Below are 15,177 nucleotides of genomic sequence, written 5' to 3'. Positions count from 1 at the left end.
GACTATCCCCTCACCCTATTTATTTCTACTTCTTTAGCCCTCTGTAGCTCGCTGGGAGCTTCCCTTCCTCTTCCAGGGGGAGGTTTGCTGCCTGAAGAACTTTTTTGAGCCATGACAAGGGTCCACTTTGGACCCTTGGAACTAGTCGACTTCCTTTATTTAACTCCTGCTCAGTAGTTTTCCGGAACTAGAAATCTTGAGGGCTGAATTCTCATCCCTAACCAGCAGAATTAGTGGAGACTGGCCAGAGCTCCAGTCCCCATGGTGTTATGTATCAGGTATTCTTTGGGACCCAAACAGAACCATGTCTGAAGCCATCACCAATGGGGAGGGGGTCTGGTGAGATGGTGTAGTTGCCTTATCCAACTGATCATGCTTTTGTACAGGCCAGATTAAAAATACAGCTGGAAAGTAAAGAGTAAAGAGAGCTTTACAGACTGTATAAACAGAATTAAGCTATCTTCCCCTCCCTCAACCAAGTCCCTTACAGAAGAGCCACAAAACTGTACCGTCGTCTGTACTCCTTCTATTCTCCCACCAGCTAAGTGTGGGAAGGGAAAAAGCCTGCTCTGCCTGTAAATATGGTGTGGATTAGAATCATTCCAGAGGAACTAAATTTGCATAAATAATATTCCACTTAGAAGCTAGAGGAGGGGGAGAGACAAAAAAATCCTTAACTAAAAGGATGAAATCAGCATTTAAAGACTCCCTAAATACATATTTTAATGTTGACTTATTATTTTTTTTAAAATCTGCTTAAGTTCATATTTACCTGGGAGACCATTTGGTATCAGAGGAGCTGCCTGGATCTCCCAGGTAAATAACAAAACACTTCACAGGCTGCCTAATTATATGCTATGCCCCAGGTCCCCATGGGGGGCCCCTTGGGTAAATAAAGTGCTTTAGAAACTTGATAAAAAAATAGAACTCAAAACATCCGCATTTACAGGCTCCAGCCTGGGGTTCGAGTAATCTTTGCCATCCCATCGGCACATGCGAACATCAGGAACTTGCCCCTCATCACTTCGTTCCTTAAAATCCCTGATTCCCTTTCATTCAGTATAAGTCCTGTTTTCTACACTGAGCATGTTCTGCTTCCCTGAATAGTAAGCATCTCGACCCTTCCCGATGCTTTGCTTATTGACTTATTTGTGACTTTTCTCAGGGATGGAGGTCACGGGCTGTTTTCCTTTTTATATTTTGGGTTACCGATACCTGGCTGGGTCCTTGGCACATAGCACACAGTAGGCACTTAGTCGTTGGTGCTTTAATGAATAAACGGATGAGGATAGTGACTTTGCCACCAACGGACTCGGTAACCTTTCCTCCTGGAAGAATAGCAGCCTTCTGTTTGGAGTTGCTGGGACGTCACCGGGAAGGGGGGATGCCCTTAGCCCATCTGGTACCATCTGTTCCTTCCAACAGTGGCTGTCCTCTTGGAGGCACCAGGAATAGCCAGTACATGTCCTTCGGGGCCTAAGATGACCAGGCCTGTTTTCTACCTATTTAAAATCCAGATGTGGGCTGGGACGGGTGACTTTGAAAACCATCAATAATACAACAGATTTGGTTACATAAAAAAAGGGGGGATATCTAACATGGATCCAAAGAAGTGGTAATGAGTTGAAGATGTGGAGTTGGAGTTTTTTATTTTGGATAAGCCTTAAATAAGCATGGCAGGCATTAACCTCTCAGTATTAGTGAATGATTTAAAATACCAACCAACATTTACCTGTAATAATTCCTGTAGTAAACTACTCCTTCTGGGCTCTCCTACCGCATAATTCAGCGACCATAAATCAGAATCCAGAGTGTGCTGAAGCTATCTTGCCATGGGCAAGATGCTGAAGTCTTTCTTGCTTTCTCTCCCCCTCGCAGTTGTCTGGAATCCATTCATGGCGTGTGTGTGTGTGTGTGTGTGTGTGTGTGTGTGTACGCACAAGTGGATTTCTCATATCTCCCCTTGCTGGCATTTTCGTGTGGGACACTAAGTCTGTAAAATAGCCCATGAACCCCAAGTTGCTTGGCCCGCTGCTGGGTCCCTCTTTCCCTGAAGTGCAGGAGGAGTGCACTTCATGGCCTTTCAAGAGAGGATCCCCAAACATTTAAACCACCTTTTGGTAGAAGGAATTCACATCATTCCGCTCTGAGTTCGCCAGTTTCTACACCCAGAGGGCACTTTTAGCTCCACTGAGAGTGAGGATGATACCCAGAATTACAGAATTTTCAAGTTCGAATCAGAGAACCATGAGCTTAAAAAGAAGTTTCACCTGCAAAATGTCCACACTCTATTTGACCATCTCAAATGAGAGGGAATTCATTGTGTAGCTCTTTTTAATTAAAAAAATTTTTTTTAGGAAAACTCTCCTCCTGGTCACTTCAGATCCCACTTCTGTTCCTTACTACCTTGGGCAAATCTCTTGATCTCACCATGGGTCTTATTTTTTTTTTTAATATGAAAAATAGAAGGATTAGATTTGATGCCCTCCTTTCCTTCTAGCTTCTTTCTTGCTCTGCAATGACCCCTGTGGACTCTCTTTGTAGTCCACTCTCTCCCCGTCTTTTTCAGATGAGTTTCTCCCTCTCTTGCCACCCCAACATCCCACCTTCTCGGATATAGGACCATAGTGGGGTAGCATTAGAACAGGTTCTCCGGCATCCTCAGTTCTAAACAATTCGGTTTACAGAGTTCCAGAGGAGGGGGATGATGTGTTCCCAGTCACCCAAGCCAGGGCCTGAACTCGAGTGTCTTGACTCTCAGGCCAAGCACGTGGCTGCTTTCAACTGGGCATGAAATTTGATGAGTTCCTTGAATAAGCAGGGGAAGGGATCTTTAGCCCTGCCCAGCAAACCACATGGGAAACACTCAGTAATGGGAAACTCTGAGTGAACCATAAACCACAGCCCCTGAACGTCCTTCAGGTTACCATCCATTTGTGGCTCACTCAGTCTAATGGATAGAGGACCGGATCGAGACTCAGGAAGATGGGTTCAAATTGTGCCTTTGACACTTGCTATGTGATTATGGGCAAGATATTTTTAATTCCTTGTGCCTCAGTTTCCTCATCTGTAAAATCATGTCCCTTCCAGTTTTAAATGTATGATCCTATGATCCTCCATAACATGGATCCCTTTAAAGCCCTGTATCCCCAGAACCACATAGACTCATGAGATTTAGAATTCAGAGGGAGACGTGATTTGTCTGAGTTCGCACAGATAGCCGGTGTCAGAGGCAAAACTCAGCTCTCGGCCCTCGACCTGGGAGACCGTGCTGCTGGGTGGCCAGCCTGCGTCGTTGCCAACGTGGCCTCAGGTGGCACATCCCCACTCTCTGATTTCTGCCCCGCATCCACGCCTACAAAGGAAGCCCGGTACACAGACAGCGTGAAACCAAATCCTGGCCCATCTTTCAACAGAGCAGTTTTCTTTAGAGCTAAAAAAGATTTATTGGGGGAGGTTGGAGAGAGGGGGAGGGGTTTCTGGGTGGGGACAGAGAACCTATTATGAACCCATCTGGTCTGTTTTTTTTTTTTTTTTTTTTTTTATTAGGAGAGAAAAAAAAATCCCTCTCTAGGTTCATATGTCTAAGGAGAGCTCAATTAAAGTTATTTGCTGTTGCTTAAAATATGCCTGCACCTGCTTCAGGGCTGCCTTGGTTGGGAGATGGCGGCTGGCCCCCAGAAGGCAGCAGCAGATGAGGACCCAAGTAGGGCTCTGGCAAGAGCAGAGTGGAGGGACGTGGGATGGAGGCCGTTCTGGGGGCCCAAGAGGAAGCTTCCAGATGTGCCCTGGAGGGAGAAGTGACCTGGAGGAAAGAGCACAGGCCTGGAAATCAGAATCCCCACATTACGGCTCCATTATCTTAAGGTTCACTGAATCCCAGAGCCACCACTCGGAATTTTCGTGCTTGCAGCACGTGGGGCTGTGTGCCCTCAGTTGAGCAGGTGGTGGGGAGCAGGGCAAGGAGCTCACCCCAGCCCGCCATCTGCTAGCTTCCTATTTTAACTAATTATTCTTGCTAACTAGGTGCTAAGCTCTGTTGCTTCTGCTATGCTAAAGGACTTCACGTGCTGTCAGTGCCCTCTAAATCCAACACCCTGGGGAAAAGAGCCTTGTCATCCCCCTTCCTAGGCGGGATGCTATTAAAGCCGACTTCCTCCCGGAACAAACTGAGGCCTTGACCACTAAAGGTCACATTGGGGGATGCGGAGTCAAGGCTTGAACCGAGTCTGCCTTACTTTCATTTCAGCCGGTCGGGTATCATGTCCACTCGAGCAATGGGGGACATCTTAGGCCTGCCCCAGAAGGATGGCAGGACATTAGTGAAATCAGGTGACCCAAACGGGTCAGTCGCAGGACGCTGACGGTCGACTAAATCGCTGTGATCCATTTTGCTATGAAACAGAGCTGCTCTCCGGTCCCTTTTGGAAAGTTCCTCATTTCCCAGTCACCAGCCATAGGGATACCCAGAAGGGAAATTAATTCCGGTTGATGTGGGGTGTAGGGAAGTTTCTGACAGAGCGGTCCTATGGATAGAGCACTGAATTGGGATTCACGGTCATTTCCAGCTCCAGTTGTCAGGGGAAGTTTTGATCTTGGCATTTGTTGTAAGTTTGAAGTCACCTTCAGAGGAAAGTCCTCAGCGGATGCTCAGGCTCGAGTTCTAGGCCTGACTGGAGTAGAGGGACTGAACAACTTGATGGAGCTCTGGTGTTCCCTTTCTGAGCTTTTCTGGGGAGCGGGATCGATGGGAGAGCCCGGCGCTTGGCCCATAGTAGGTGCTTCATAAGGGCTTATTGTAAAAGTCCTGGGTTTAGAATCAGAAGCTCTGAGTTCAGATTCTGCTTCTTGTACTTAGCTTTCCCATCAATGGTTTTCTCTTGTAATGAGGATGTTGGACTGGACCTCCTCTGAGGTAGCTGGCAGCTTTAGGGTTAGGATTGTGTACCCCCTCTCAAGGCTGGCTTCCTAGTTTATAAAATCAGGGGGCGAGACTCAGTGGCCTCTGAGGTCCCTTCGATATATATATATATATATATATATATATATATATATATATATATATATATATATATGTGATCGTATGACATAAAATCGCTATTCTGTGGGGGAGTTGAAAAGCATCTTCTTTATTAAAAAAGAAGGAAAAAAAAAAGAAAAGAAAAAGAAAAAAACCGGATCTTGCTGTGCCCTTCCTCCTCCAAGGCTCAGCTGCAGATTCCCAGGCCCTCGCCTCCCTCTCTCCCCAGAAATGACTTAATAAATAAAAATCATATTTTCCCCTGCCGGCCCCCACCCAGTTGCAGGCTCCACCCTGCAGCATACAATGTGTGTGCACTGCGAGAGGAGGCCCCATGTTGCCAAAACCCTGGTCTGCCTGCCTTTGCCTCTTTGTGGCGGGGAAGGTCTGGGACACCTCTGCCCCCCATCTTGTTCTCTACTGGAGTGTTAGCTTATGGGCAATGAATTCAGGGAAGGTCCCAAGCGGGCCACGTATGCAGCGCCAGTGGGAAAGGGGGATTGGACAGCTTAGACGAGCACCTGATCTTGGACCTGGCTTCTTCCAACGGAGCCAGAGATGGGTCAGAGCACAAGGAGGAGGGATAGAGAATGATGACCAAACCCGATTCCACATTTATTAAGCATATCCTCTATATGCCATGATAGAAGGTGATCTCCCTGTCTTTGAGGGGTATATATTCTATCTGGGGTCAGAGGGCAGGTATGGAAGAGAGAGGGCTCTGAGAACAAAGGAGAGATCCAGACAGAGTGGGCTGAGCGGCACAACGGGGAGTCAAGAAGAGCCAAATTCAAATCCAGCCCTGGACACATACTGGCTGTGTGACCTTAACCAAGTCACCTGTCTCATTTTTCTAAACTGTAAAGTGGGAATGATAACAGCACCCACCTCCTAAGGTCATTGTGAGGAGCAAAAAGTGGTTAGCAGAGTGCCTGTCACATGGTAGAGCCACATAAATACTAGTTATATATTATTACTATTATTATTATCATTATTATTACTATTAGAGAGGTTGAACTCTGAAGTCTCCTTCAATTCTAAATATTTTATCCCAGTTTAGCTACAAATCTAGAGAGAGTCCAAAACAGGAAGGTTAGGATGTCGAGGACACTACACGGGCCTCAGTTTCCTTCCTTGCAAAATGGCTGGACAAGATGATTTCTCAGAGCCCTGAATCCATGATGGTGAGGTAACTCTTAGATGAGTGGTGGTGATCAGAACCTTGCGGAGAGAGCGGCGTTGGAATTTCCCTCTGACATCCTTCAGCTCGGTGTAAATTGTCGGCAACCAGACCGGCTCCCTGAGAGCATTGGTTACCACTGGTTTTTGCCTTCCTTTCAGCCAGGCAACAGACCCGCGTTGTTTCTGGCAATGTGGAAAGCCAAGAGGACCCCCAGTCTCCAGCGGCCTTCCTCTGCCTGTCGGAGCCGGAGCTGGAGCTGATGGGGTCGGTTTAGTTGGTGAGAGAGCTTAGATCAAAAGCTCGTCGAATCTGCATAGAAGCAGAGCCGAATAAGACGAGATCTGTCAGCGAACGCTTTGAATGTTGCTTAACAAAATATGTTACACCAAATCTTTATAGACTGAATAAGCACAGCAAGTTCCAACCAAGTAAACCAAAGTAAACACGGTCCTTATGGGAAATAAAATTCCATGTGGTTCGGCCGAGCTGTGATTAATTCAGAGGCAATGAAAAGACCAGGAAAATATTGTCCAGTTATTGACTCCGTCTGAGAAACAATTCAATGTGAGCAAAAGGAAAAAAAAGACAGGAGGCTAACCCCAAAGGGTGGGCAGGGGGAGAGGAGCCGGAGTCTCTGCTCTTTAATGAGAAGTGAAGGCACTTATGCTGTTGGTATCACGGCCCCATCCATCAGGGAAGTGGAATTCTAGATGGACATCAGTAATGAAACAGGAGGATGGGGGTGGGGCGGGAGAGGGGTCTGGGATTCAGCAAGCATTTAATGGAGATTCAGAAATAAAAGTAAAAGTAGCTCCTGCCTGCTAAGAGTTGGGGTTGTATTGGGTGGAGGAGCAACACGTCTGGTGTAAATAATACGTACCAAACATATACAAATTAACTGGAGGGAGGGGAGGTGTGAAGGTTGTGAATGAAGGCTGAGGACTTGGCAGTGGCATCCATGTTTCTTCGAGTGACCCTTTGTGTGTGTGTTTTTGTGTATGAGTGTATGTGTGTGTGTGAGTGTGTGTGTTTGTGTGTGTAAGTGTGAGTGTGTGTGTGTGTAAGTGTGAGAGAGTGTGTGTAAGTGTGTATAAGTGTGAATGTGTGTATATGCGTGTGTGTTTTTGTATATGAGTGTATGTGTGTGTGTATGTGTGAGTGTGTGTGTAAGTGTGAGTGTGTGTATTTGTGTGTGTGTGAGTGTGTGTGTTTGTGTGTGTAAGTGTGAGTGTGTATAAGTGTGAATGTGTGTGTGTGTATATGCGTGTGTGTTTTTGTATATGAGTGTATGTGTGTGTATAAGTGTGAGTGTGTGTGTAAGTGTGAGTGTGTGTATTTGTGTGTGTAAGTGTGAGTGTGTATAAGTGTGAATGTGTGTGTGTGAGTGTGTGTAAGTGTGAGTGTGTATAAGTGTGAATGTGTGTGTGTATATGCGTGTGTGTTTTTGTATATGAGTGTAAGTGTGTGTGTAAGTGTGAGTGTGTGTGAGTGTGAGTGTGTGTGTGTGTGAGTGTGTGTGTGTGTGTGTGTGTGTGTGTGTGTGTGTGTGTGTGTGTGTGTGTACATGGGTAGGAGGAAATGGGGAACTGGGGAGAAGCAGGACCGTAACTACTGATATTTGCCCCTTTGGAGAGTGTGACACAGAATGCTCTGTCAATTCATTTTGAGCGGGGGCCACAGGGAAGATCAAAGGATACCACCAGGACGCTGCCAGGAAAGTAACTGACAGGTTGGGTGGGTGGACCGAGATAGGGCAAGACGAGCCAAGAAAGAACTCACACAAGTTGTGACTCCTGCAGGAGAGAGATGACATTTCCTATTTTATCTAATTCTTTCTAAGTAGATTCTACGCTCAGTTGTTTCTCTATTTCTAAAAGACTAGAAATTTGATCAGTATCCCTCTAAATTTGGATCTCCGTGGGGAGAACCCCCGTTGCCTCGCCGTAAGCACGACTCTGGAGAGGTGTGTGTGTCCACAACCCAGTTTACCTTCCTAATAACCATTAACAACGGAACCAGAGATTTCTCAGTGCTCTTTTGGACTGGAGCCGTGTCCAGAGTGCATGCTTTCCTAATGTGCATTTGAACGTTAAATGATTTTTAATATTCTACATATGGTTTCATGGTTTAAAGCCTCCTCACTGGGAATGAGCGAGGCTGTGGTATTATGATGAATAGTGGATTGTGTCCAGGACACCCACTTACTTCCCTGCATATCAAACATGTGCAGCTCCCATTAAATATGGGAATGTCTCGGGGGATTCCAGTTGTCCTATCTAATCCAGTCCTATTTTGTTCCCTCGACCCGGATTGAGAGGGATACATTGTTCCCATACATTCTTCTTTTAATTAAATGCAGTAGATATGTCATGTCAATGAAATATTCCAGGTCTGTTTTTACATCTGTGGCTGTTTTCTCTTCCCTCTTTCCACTCCTTAGAAAGAAAATCACCAGTAAATGTAGATGCGGGCTTATTGATTGGTTGTGTGCAAATGATCAAGTCGGTTCAAAGAGCATCTTAATTTTTGGTTTCTGATTGTGTTGAAATGTGGGTGTGGAAACTCATTTGGGGAGCTTACACCAGAAGGACATAATCACAGATTGATTGTGTCAGAATTTCAGAACGGGAAGTGACCTCAGAGACATTTAGTCTAGAGGCTCTGAACCTTGGGTCTGTGGACAGATTTTAGGGGGTCGGTGAATTTGGAATGGGGAAAAAAAATTACAACTTTATTTTCATTAGCCTCTAGCTAAACTTTAGCAGTTCCTTCAATTATGAATTTTAAGAAAAACATTATTCTGAGAAAAAAAATTCATAAGCTTCACCAGTGGGATCTGAGACAGGCAAAAACATTGAGGATCATCGATTCTTGTCCAGTTTGTCCCTAAACAGTAATCCTTTTTACAATCTGCTCGAGGAATGGTGGCCAGACCTGGATTTGAGAGCTCCAGCGAGGGGGGAATCCACTCCTTCCCAGAGCAGACCATTCCACTTTGGGGGAGTTTGTACCACTGAGAAGTTCTTTCTGAAAACAAACCACAATTTTCCTCTTTGTTGCTTCTTCTTATGGCGTCTCTGGGTTGAGCATTGTTTTGGAGACCACACCGGATCCAAAGTAGCTGGCTGGGTCCAAAGTGATTTATAAATCCTGCTTGGCAAATGGTTGCTGGAGAGGCAGGTTGGTTGTGGAGCTGTGTGTTTAAAGTTTTAATTGCCCGGCTGGTGCCCTAATTGATCCTATTGATACAAAGTGCTGTCAAAAAAAAAAAAAAAAAAAAACACAAAAAAACTGAATATAGGCAAGGCGAGGCTTCCTCATCAGGAAGGAAACCTGATACCCCTCTGAACACTCCCCCCCTGTTCAATTATGATTTAAAAATACTGGAGTAAACTCCTAGCAATCCACCAGAGGCCAAACTAGAGCCCTATTAGAAGGGTACTACAAGTAAACATTATTAATTATAAAAAATTGCTTAAATTAGATTTTTTTCACACCTGCTTCTTGCTTAATTAGCTAGCAATCCACATATTTCATTCAGCTGAACTCTTACTATTTATTCAAGCATGCTTGACATTAACACGCTGTTTGACGTTTGATATCCTCAGTTTTAATTTAACCACATGACAACAAATGGTGTTTACGAAATACTAGTGAGCTGGAAAAAAAGAGCCCATTGGAGTCACATGTGGTGGGGAACAGAGACTTTTCTCTGCTCTTCTCCCATTTCTGGGTCTGAGAGATGGGAGGCAAGAAGACACTTCTCTCTGATTTCTCTGTTTTGTTTTTTGCTTTTTTTTTTCCGGGTTTTTCCTTCTTGTTCTCTTTTGGGCCATTTGGGAAGGTTCAGGAAGAAACCCTCAGTCTAATTCTGAAGAGTTTCAGGAAGATATTTGTTAGGAGGATACAGCAATTCGGGTTGGCACGTACTTAATTATTAGGATCATCAGTCTAGAGCTTGAAGGGACCTCAGTGGTCTCCCATAAGTGTCTTGAGGTCACACATGTAATAGAATTACAGAAATCATAGATTCGGAAGGATCTCTGAGGCCATTTGGTACATTTTACAGAGGAAGAAACTGAGGTCAAGAGAATTTAAGCAACTTATTTAATGTGATACACGTACATGGGAAGGCTTTTAGCTCTTTGCTAACAAGTTCTGAATAGTTTCTTTCTCTCTTTGGGGTTCATAACTAGTTAAAGAGTATGAACGGGTTAGTGACTTTTCTCACATAATTCCAAATTGTTTTCCAGAATGGTTGCACTAACTTGCAGTTATTCCAACAGCGCCTTTCTTCCTAGCGCTCCTCCCATATTGACTATTTCCTCTTTTGGGGAGACATCTTTGCCAGCACACTTTGGGGTGTGAGGTGATAGAACCGTTCTTAGAGTGGATCAGGAAGTGGGGCAAGACATCTCCACCTTTGGTCCCTTGTTAGCTAACAGGGGAACCAGTGACTCCCGTGGAAGTGGGGGTGGTTGTGGGATATGCACTGAGACGGGCCAGAGGCCAGAAGCCATACCCTTATCAGATAATCCTTCTCCCTACTTCTTGAGTAAACGGAGGGGATTAGGTGTCTTCTCCCAGAGGAGTCCGGGAATCCAGCTGCCTCCCTCCACATAGCTCTTTCTTGACCCTTCTGCCCTGGAAGTCCCAAGTCATGTCCTCCAAAAGCAAGATAAACACCAGAAATGGGCCGGGTGACTGCAAAGTAAACCTGCCGACGAATGGTTTGGAACTGTTGTGCGTCCTTCTGCAGTTCCCACATCCAGATCAAATTCCTCTCTGAAATTTGTCTCCCCTCTCACTAAAACATTTTGATTTCCCCAGTCGGGTAAGGGAGTCAAGATGTGGATTGTGTCAGGAGCGTCGTAAGGCAAACGCCTAGCGAGGCGGTGATGAAACTCAACCTCAGAAATTCCCCGAGCCAAGAAACAAACGAGAAAATTGTCTCCATAATGTATTGATTCTGGCTAATGACATAACTTGTTGTAGGGGATTTGGATTGATAGCCACTGGCCAGCCTCCAGTGAGACACCATCTTCCATCTGATTCGGATCAAACTGTGTGTAAATCATTTTTAACTTGGGCCCCGTAGATTCTGTGTTCACACTGCCGCACCCCCGGCCCGGCCTGACATCATTAGTCTTCTTCGGGGCTGCCTTTGTTTAAGAGGCACTTAACATTTTTGGCTGCTGCAGGAGAGGGAGGCTTGTTAACCGAACAAAAACATGTTGGTGTCATACTCTTGCAAGAGTTTGGTTCTTCTTTTCTTCCTCTTCTCCTTTTTTTTCCCCCCCAATTTCATTCAGCCTCCATGTAGGCAAGAAAGCACATGTGTGGGGCTGTTCGTGATGGATGGATCTCCTCGGCCACGGGGCCAGGTTTAGATAAGTAAGAATGATTTTTGGAAGACGATCCAACAGAATCAGCATCCTCTTGAGGACCAACCTATACAGAGCAGGACCAGGCTTTTGGACAGAACTGAAATTACACAGGGTCTGGTTTATTGTTCCATTTCTACCTCGTGGTCACTGAGGTCCAGGGGAAATCAGGCAGGTGGGCCTATCACCTAGCTCTCCCCATCAGTGGGTTTTTTATCGAGCCTTAAGGAAAGGGGGCCTTTGTTAGGGTCAAATTTTCTTTTCTGACCCCGTTTGCTGAAGTTTCACATAAACCGGGAAGCGTACCAAACTCTCAGTTATCTATTGTAAGAGAGAGAACACATGAAAATTGCATAGGCTCTGTGATTTTTATTTTCAGGCTCTCCGTACGTGGGAATACCTTAGAATTATATATCTAGAACTTAGACATCACCTCCTTCTTACGCTCACCTCCACACCATATTATTGTATATTTAAAACCAGAGGGGATTTTCAAAATCATTGATTTCTAAATCACATTTTATAGAGAAAGAACTAGAGGTTCAGAGAGAAGGTGTGATTTAACCAGCATCATCCAGTGACAGTCAAGATTTGAACTCAGATCCTTTGAACTTCAATCTGATGTTCTCACATTCTGGTTATCAAGACAAATCTCCAGTTCCAGAACTTGATTAGTTAACTGAGGCACACAAAGGTTAGATGACTTGCTCAGAATCTCGCAACTAGTTAGTCTCAGAGATGATATTTGAACCCAGTATTCTAAACACAGTGTTCCATCCACTAGACCATGCTGCCATTTGGAAGAGAAGTATTGCCCATCATGCAGAAAATAGAGAATTTAAACATTATTATATTTGAGATGGAAATGCATTATCTGATTATTTGTTTTTGAAAATTCAGGTTCCATTTCCAAATTACCTTTCACTTAGGTGACTATTAAAAAGAGTTAACTTTCTGAGCTTTTATCAGTTCTGAAGTTGGTAGAGAGGCAATACAGTGAGCATAGGTGAGATGAAAAATTTACCAAGGACAATCCACTGAGAGTAGACATGATCTGCAATCGGATAACCGGCTTAGGACTTGCACACGGTAACGTGGTGGGGAAACATTTTCTGCCTTTTGAGTGTGCATTCAGGTCATACCCTCGGCTTCATCTCCTAACCCCCTACCCCATCCCCTTTCTCCTTCTGGTTGTATCTCTCCTAGGCTTATTTTCCCCCTCTGAACAGAGGGACTCCTTTCACTTGCTCTGCTCTGCTTTTGAAATTTAAGGGAAAGAACATGATGAGAAGTATCCACTTTGTCCATTATGTGAGAACTCCCCTAGAGACTAATTTTAAAAATGCATTTTACATCCACTCGGAAAATTGGAGTTTTATTAGTTTTGCTTATTCTAATTTGCTTGCTTATTCAACTCGTTTCTCTCTCTCTCTCTCTCTCTCTCTCTCTCTCTCTCTCTCTCTCTCTCTCATATTTCTGCTTTTCCCCCATCTTTGAACTGTGTGTTCCCTCCCTCCCTCCTCTCTTTCCTTCTCTCTCTCTGTCTGTCTGTCTCCTATTTCTCCTTTTTCTTTCATCTCTGAATTTTGGGTTTTCTCCCTCCCTCCTTCCTTCCTCTATCTCCTTCTCTCTCTCTGTCTCTCTGTCTCCCATTTCTCCCTTTCCCCCATCTCTGAACTGTGGGTTCCCTCCCTCCCTCCTCTTTCTCCTTCTCTCTCTCTCTCTCTCTGTCTGTCTGTCTCCTATTTCTCCCTTTTCTCCCATCTCTGAATTTTGGTTTTTCTCCCTCCCTCCCTCTTTTCTTTCTCTCCTTCTCTCTCTCTCTGTCTGTCTGTCTCCTATTTCTCCCTTTTCTCTCATCTCTGAACTGTGGGTTTTCTCCCTCCCTCCCTCTTTTCTTTCTCTCCTTCTCTCTCTCTCTGTCTGTCTGTCTCCTATTTCTCCCTTTTCTCTCATCTCTGAACTGTGGGTTTTCTCCCTCCCTCCTTCCTCTCTCTCTTCTTCTCTCTCTGTCTCTCTGTTTCCCATTTCTCCCTTTCCCCCCACTTCTGAGCTGTGGGTTCTTTTTCTGATAAATTCATGCCATATATCTAATTACGCCTCGGCCACATATTATTTTTTGCTATGTATGAATACGTATACATATCTAGCGAGACATATCTTGTGTGCCTGTAAGTTTAGCATAAAGAGACCTTAAAGAGTCCAAGGGTGAGAAATTTGAGGAGTTGGGGAGGCAGTCCCTGCCACCCTTAAGTGAGCATAATTCATTTCAGATTGCGTGCTGGCTTCCCAAAGCATCTCTTGCTCATGTGATTTGTCCACTGGGAAGGAGGACTCCAGACCAGCCCAACAGGTCACATCTCTAGGGAGGCCGTGGAATGATGCTCTGAAGGAGGAGGAAAGGACATCTGAAAGGAAAGGCCCCACCTCTTGGCCAGGGTGTCTGTTTAATATACTCAGCTAACAAACAGCTGCATTCATAAAAGGCAAGCATCCAGAATGAGGGAGGTGAGAGTTACTGAATCACACAAGATTAGAATTGGAAGAGACCTCCTTGGCTCTTTACTTTAACTGTCACTGATAATCTCCTCTATGATACCCAAACAAGTGGACCTCCAGCCTCTGCAGAAAGACCCCTGGGGAGGGGAATCTCCCCCCTCCAGAGGCAGGCCATCCCACTTTGGGGAAGACTTGTAGTTGTCTGGAAAGATGTCTATATTTTGTCAGTTTTTATCTGTTGCTTCCCAGTCCTCCATTGAGGCGAAGCACAATAAAGCGAATGCATCTTTGTGCGGTCTCTTGCCCCATTTAGTCCATTTTAGGATGAATATTGGTTAATTTTTTCTGGAGGAACGAATCCAAAAAGTGAAAGGGCTGGAGACCATGCTGTACTGGCACTGGCAGGAAAAAAATTGGGATGTTTATCCTGGATAAGACAAAATTTAGGTGGGGGGGTTTCCAGGGTTACTAGGGAGAGGAATAGGTCCCTCCTTCATCCTTACAGTTGGGGCTGGGGGACCAATTTTTTTTGAGACAATACAGAAAAAATTTCTATTCATCATATATTTTTGTTTTGTTTTTATGAGGCAGTTAGGGTTAAGTGACTTGCCCAAGGTCACACAGCTAGTCATTATATAACTTTGATGTACTTGGAGACCTCTTTTATTTTAGATCTGAGTGTCTACTCAAGCATTCTCCCAATCAATAACCCATTTGATTTAGGAAGTGCTTTCTATGGAGGCTGGATCGTGATGGGATATAGCTTGGAGTAAAATGTAAACTCCTTGAAGAAAATGAAGGCCTTTTTTTCTCTTTTTTCTTTTTATTCTCACTGCCTAGCCCAGTTCCTGGCACATAATAGCTTCTTCATAAACGCATGTTGAAATGAATTAGAGTAAAATGGTTTTTTCCAGGGGGAACTAACCTGATGAAAGGGAGGGAAAAGAATTGAAGAGTATGGAAAAAATGCATTGTAGAGTTTTTTGACTAACAAGCAATCATTTCTATATTCTATGGAACAGAAATGATAATCCTTTACATCATTTATTTGCTTGTAGGTAAAGTCTGCTCTCAAGGCGCACTGCTATTTC

The sequence above is a fragment of the Sminthopsis crassicaudata genome, chromosome 2, assembly GCF_048593235.1.
Source record: "Sminthopsis crassicaudata isolate SCR6 chromosome 2, ASM4859323v1, whole genome shotgun sequence".
Taxonomy (NCBI): Eukaryota; Metazoa; Chordata; class Mammalia; order Dasyuromorphia; family Dasyuridae; genus Sminthopsis; species Sminthopsis crassicaudata.
Note: the sequence above shows the minus strand (reverse complement) of the source record.